The sequence below is a fragment of the Aulostomus chinensis genome, chromosome 5 (genome assembly GCF_037954235.1).
Source record: "Aulostomus chinensis isolate RoL2024-O1b breed Wild chromosome 5, RoL_Achi_v1.0, whole genome shotgun sequence".
Taxonomy (NCBI): domain Eukaryota; kingdom Metazoa; phylum Chordata; class Actinopteri; order Syngnathiformes; family Aulostomidae; genus Aulostomus; species Aulostomus chinensis.
This window is the reverse complement of record NC_141324.1, coordinates 25279312-25285708: the sequence shown is the minus strand read 5'-3', so window position 1 is coordinate 25285708 and position 6397 is coordinate 25279312.

The window sequence follows — 6397 nt, the reverse complement described above, 5'->3', positions numbered from 1 at the left end:
AATTAATGCAATAGTTTTTTTGTTGTTGGTTTTTTTCCCCGGTATATTCAAATGCAGGTGAAAGTAGAGGGGTGCTTCATGACTTTGCAGTAGTGAATAAGTATTCCGTTCTTTTGCATGAAGGAGCTTTACTGTGAGTGATGGTTGCGGGCTGTGGCCTCAGAGACAAACAGGCCCGCAGGCCGACACTGGCGGCATGTTTGCTGACAGGCTTCTGTGAAGACACAAGCCGCAGGATCTTATACCGCCGTGCCATATCTACTAAAACGCAGCCAGGGCAGGATGAATGGGGGCCTTCTCTCACTCCCTCCTCCTTGTTTTTTTTTTTAAGTCTCTTAGCTGCATTAAAAGACCTGCTACCCACCCAGAAATCAATGCATCTGGACTGACTGAATCACAACAAAGCACAGTATGTTTGAGTTGAACACCTCAGCAGTGCAGAGAAGTCGTCTAAAAATACTCGGGTATATATTCTTCTTAAAGGTAGAGTAACACTTTCTACGATATTCTAAAAAAAGAATTTGGTGAGAGTTGGACATCTGATGAGATTGCGGCAATGGTCTGGTGACACTTGCCGCCACCTCCTACAATGCCCATCATCCTTCGCACTCTCCCCACAGGTCAGTTGCTGACCTTTTCCATCTTCCTCTCCTTGCGTCGTTACCTCGCCGTGGTGGGGAGGCTGGGATGCTTCTGTGCTTCCGAAGGCTCTGCAGACCAGGGGTTCACACCCTCCAGCAGGTTCAGCGAGCTGACCAGACCACAGGGAGCACCTGGCCATCCCGGTTGGGGGTTAAGCCTGGGGCTGGTAACCCCATTCCGTAAAAAACACTACCGTCGGTGTGGTACGTTACTTACCGCCACTAGCAACAGAGTAGCAGACTGGTGGGAGAAGAGGGTCAGCTGAACAGGTCCAGGTGAACCTAGCGAGAACCAAGTGTGGTTAAGGGAGTAGATCCTAGCCGGCAGTTGGGTCATTTTCTGTCAACAGCAGTCAAAACAAGTGAGAGATCTTCTGAATTATCATTTCACCTTACAAAAACATGCCGTTAAAAAAAAAAACACTTTATTAAATGCATCATTAGAACTTGTCAGGGAACTTGTAGTCATTTTTGTTGGAATGTTCCTTGCAAGCTTGGTCTTTTCCCAGTCTTTGTTATAGCTGTATTTCCTTGTGTTTCTGGCAGTTTCCATCATATTTAACAAAAATCTACATGGCTATCAACTTTGTTATTTTCCTTGTTAGACGTAGTCAAGCCAGCAAAGGCAGCGACTGGCTAACCTGCACTTGACCCGCGTGTGTGCCGTTTGATTGACATCCACCATAGCGATGACGGCCTTTCAGCTTTCTTGTGAGCCATCAAATAAAAGCCAGATTTTAGAAAAGTCCTGCCGCGGTTCGACTTAAAAAAAAAACAAAAATTAAAGCTGCAAGCAGCGTTGTTAGGGCCTGAGCCCCCGCCTAACCGCGGCCGGATCGCCGGCCCCAATCCAACGGTGTAATCGGCAAATCCCTAGGCCTTGTAGTTTAGGAGATACGAGCCTCAGTGCACTGCACAGTGTGACTGCAGAGCTGAGAGCCGGCCCTTTAAGAGCCCCTCCCTTCTCTGCTCGCTCTCTGCCATCTGTGTCAGAGCTGAGAGCAGAGCTGAGAGCAGAGCTGCCAGCTGGCCCTTTAAGAACCGCTCCCCCGCTGCACTGTGTCTGATCTGTGCTGGAGTGGAGAGAGTGGAGGATTCAGAGAAATGTAGTGTGTAAAAGCTGAATAAGTCGGCATACGTTGGTCAAAAGTCACACAAAATACCATATTTTTTTAGGGATTTTTGTCAGGAATACAGTGGTGTGTTTTTAAAAGCTGTGGAATGTATGGTGTAGATGTGAGAAGCATTTGTTTGAGAGTATGTACCCTGAGAGGACACGCTCTCCCCATAGACTTCCATTGTAAGGCGAAAAGTGTCTCCCCCACTTTGACGGCTCATAAAATCCAAACCGAGCGCGTAGTATATTAACCTTGAACAACTTTTAATCAGCACAGTTGGGAGAGTAATGTGTGAAAGTTTGGAAGCCCTGGCATTTACGGTTCAGGAGGAGATAGATTTTGTTCGGGGCGCAAAATTGTCCAAAATTAGACATTCGTGTCCAAATTGTGGACATCCTGTTACAGTTAGGTCAGGGGTGTGAGTGTATGATTTATCCGTCTTGATGAGACGAGTTCAATGGTGTTTGTCCCATGTCTGTAGGACATTCCTACAGTCTGTGGCGTGGTTTTTTGTGTATGTAGGTGGCGCTATTGAGTAGAGCGCCTCTTTTTTTTTTAATTATCGAATTTTTCGCCGCACCTGATGTGCTTACCAAATTTGGTGAGTTTTCATGCATGTTTAGGGGGTCAAATTTACTTTTGAAGTGGCGAGTGTGACTTCGAAACATAATAGGGTCTTCGCCAGGGACTGGCTCAGGCCCTAAAAACAGCCAATCAAACTCTGTGCAGATTCACATAAAGTGACATCGTGGCTTCACTCCTGTTTGTCAAGGATGGTCTGGGCTGACAGGTATTTAATAGCACAGGAATGTTTGATCTGAGCGGGAGGATTGACACATCTCACCAGAGAATAACTCCAGCGAGTCACTCCGCTTTCACCAAGGACGAATGTGTTTTCACAGCAAGCGCTAGACTGTTTCAAACAGCAAAAGAATGGCAGGGAAAACACCCAGCTCATGTAGAGGACTCACTCCGGAGCGGTTCACCTGACTCAAAGATGTTTGACAATCATTCAGTCAGACATGTATTACGTCTCGTGAGGCCGTCTTGAAGGATGGACTGGAAAACATGCAGGCTGCAGACAATGTATGCACTGTTAAATGCACAGATGTTGCAGGTTTAAATCTGAGCGCAAGCTCATCTTAAGAAACCAGGAGATTAAGCCCGATTGAAATGGTTTATGTTGGAAGGTGCCAAGGTGTTTCCCTGCCAGAATAGATTGTCTGTGTTATTGAAAGTGTCTGGAAAATTCCCAAAACCCCTTTTTAGTCTACTCCATTCCTGTCTGCCTCAGAACGTCCAGCACACTATTTACAGATAGGGACCGTTTTCAGCAAACAATCTCCAAAATGGAGTGTTACAGGGATAGTTCACCCAAAAATGAAAATTTAGTCATTATTGTGTCGATAGAAGGTTGGGTGTAACGTTTCAGTCCTCAAAACACTGCTGGAGTATCACAGGAGAAGGTGTTGCTGTAATCTCCCAAACAACGGAAGTGACGGGTGACCAATTTTCAAAGGTAACGCCGGACGTTCAGTCACACGCAAACAAAGGTTAATAGGGATTACACTTTTTGTTAATAATGATATAGTTCATGAGTTTTGATGCATAAATTGCAGTCATCAGAGGTGGACCGTGGACTTCAACGTCAGCATGACTAGCGTCACGCTTCCGTTTTCGGAGCGATGATGTTTCCGCAGCGACCGCTGTGGTCCCCTTTAGCCACCTGTTAGCAACCGCCATTTTAAGGACACTTAAAAAAGCTTTGAAATTCTCAAGCTGGGACACCAACTTTGGTAAGAACTCCTCAAGAACTTAGTAATGGGTTAATGTGAAGACTTGTTGTTGAAAGGATGTCATAACCAATTTTGAAATTTCGCAACGGAACACAAAACTGATCTTAAGTTGACACGAGTCCCAGCCTGAAGAAAAGCTGTGAGTTTCAGTCACTTCAAATCAGAATGGAGCATCTTTTTTTTTCTTGCTAACATATGAAGTTAATATTTGTTTTGTTTTTTTGGTTCTTTTTTTTTTTTAAGTTACTTTACACCCTCTTGACATTCTTTCAGCGTGGCTAAAAAATTACACCCAAAAAGGTTCTGAAAATTTACCCTGACGTAACAAAGCCATGGGATATGCTCCTTCCATCTCAGCTGGTCTGCTTCTTTTTGGGCCAGCATGTCATTTTAAACATGTCACGCTGTAGAGAAAACAATGACTGTTTGGTCAGCTGCTCAGCTTCACACCAACATCTGGACAGAGACTCTTGTTAGCCTCACACAAGCATTGAACAACACTGGCACACGAAAAAAAAAAAGAAAAAGAAAAAGTCAGCTTGGCACTTTCCAGCAGAAACACAGCCCAGCATACAGGTAGGTGAGGAGGATTCGCCATCTGCCTGCTGCCGACACTGAAAATACTGTGGCGAGGAGAGACATTTTCCGGATGCATCGGCACGTAGGTGGGCAGTGTTTAGAGAGGTTACTAAGGCCAGGTTTTGGTATTTGCAGGTCATATTTCAACAAAAGCAGGGCCACGTGAGAGTCAGCAAGAACGTAACAGCGGAACGTGCTCGGCCAAAAGAGAGCGTCTTGACAGGTTGGTTTAGGCACGGAGTGGAGAAATTCCTCAGCAGCGCTGTCATCCTGCTGGGATTAAGAGCAGCCGTCGACCAGCGAGGGCGTGTGGGGCAGAAACACTGGGGAGCTTCCTCACCTGGGGTCGCTTACACAACCGGCCGACGCAGATGCAGCGTAAAGTGTACATTCAGAGCGTACATCGTCCACGGAGACAAAACAGAGCAGCCATCTCTGAGTGGGACTAATGATGCAATGTTTTTCTTTCAATCTGGGTGGTATTGTGACTTGGGTGGTATTTGGAGGGTTGGCTCCAAGGATTTACTGCTCTTTGATTGTTGCTCCACTGTACTGAGTCTGTAAGCTCCTCATCTCTGACTTCAATCTGTTTTGTGCACTTTGAATCACCCAGAGGAAGCCCAAAGGAGATGGTTCAAACTCTGTTTTTCAATGGTGAGCTTCTCGCTCTGAGACTTCAAACGCTGGGAGACTGGAGAATTATTAGGGAGTGTATTCCTTTTGTGATTTCTTTTGAAAGTTTTGTCAACTTCATAAAGAAAACTGGAAATCCCTGTAAAGGCCACTGAGTGCACTCAGAGGTTTTAAATCCTGTGGTTTCCACAATAATGATAAGATCATAGGCAACTTATTCAGGCTTGTGGATAAACACAAATTTATGTATAATATATCATATATATATGTATATGTGTGTGTGTGTGTGTGTGTTTCTACCAAAAACAAACAATTGAGCTTTATCATGTTTTAATTCCTATTTTTTATGATCTATGTTATTATTTTAAGTATGTAAACTCTATTTTGAGGTCCTACCTCACTCCTAAATCTAAAATATAATTTGATGGTGGATTTTTCTCAATCGAATCTTTCCACTGACCTAAAAATATTTTTGGATATAATGTACCAAATTTTGAATACGTCTCATTTAAAACAATATATTAGGTTGGGCTATTTTCTCTGAACAATTAAAAAAAAAAAAGGATTATAGAGCTAAATATATACGTCACTAAAACTTTATCTACTTTCCTATTTCTGTTTTTGGCCTCAAAATCCCAAAGAAAATGGTTTCCAGTGACTTAGATACACTACAATAATCAGTTTTCAGCCGGAATCGCATGTTTTTATCTCGAAGCTGTAATCTCCTCCTCTGTTTCGGAGGATGGATCTTTTAGCAGCTGTTGTTTAGCCTCTCAGGAAAACACTGCAGTTGTTCTGTGCACTGTGGTTTTCTGCAGAGACTAGAAACAATACTCCGCTGGGAGAGCATTGTACACCTGGGGTATTAACAGCATCCTATTCATGTATTATTTTTGGGTGGATGAGGTAAACCGGGGTGGCAGGGCTGAGTGTTGTTCTTGGTTTGAATCTTTGTCTGAAATTCCAGAGTAAGACCAGTATTTAGAAAAAGGCTACATGGTTACGTCCCTCTGTCTAACAAGATTCAGTAACAGGGTGTGTGGAAAGGAGAGAATTTGGAGAGCAGACCAAAGCACGGCCGTCTTCAAAGCCCCTCTTAGCCCCTCTTAGCCCTCCTGCCGCAGATGTGATCTGAGGTCCAGGCCAGCAGCCCCTGAAGTGACAGCACTCCACACAGTGGATGTCATTTATCAGGTTCCATTTACAGCCCGTCTGGTTATAAAATATTTTAGGCGTACGAATTGAGCAAAGCAGAATAGTTGCAAGATAAAAACCATATGTTTATCTCTCAGCCAAAACAGACCTCATGCGGAGCGGTGTTGTATTTGGAACATGAATCACAGTCTGAGACGGTTCAAATATTTCGTCTGTTGTCTTTCCAGTTAATACCAAAGTTTGGTGTCAGTGCATGAAAGAGTTGCTGAGTTTAGGTCCAAAATGTTTTGCCAGGAACACCCCCCCCCCCCCCAAAAAAAAACAAAAAACAAAAAAAAACTTGTACTAAATGTACCACCAGAACCACTGGACCCATCTATTAATTGAAGGCTGGGACCTGGACCAAGTTGTCAAAACTTTTTGTGTCTTTCCCAACGAGACATGAGCAGCCCGGTGCCCGGCAGTGACACAGATA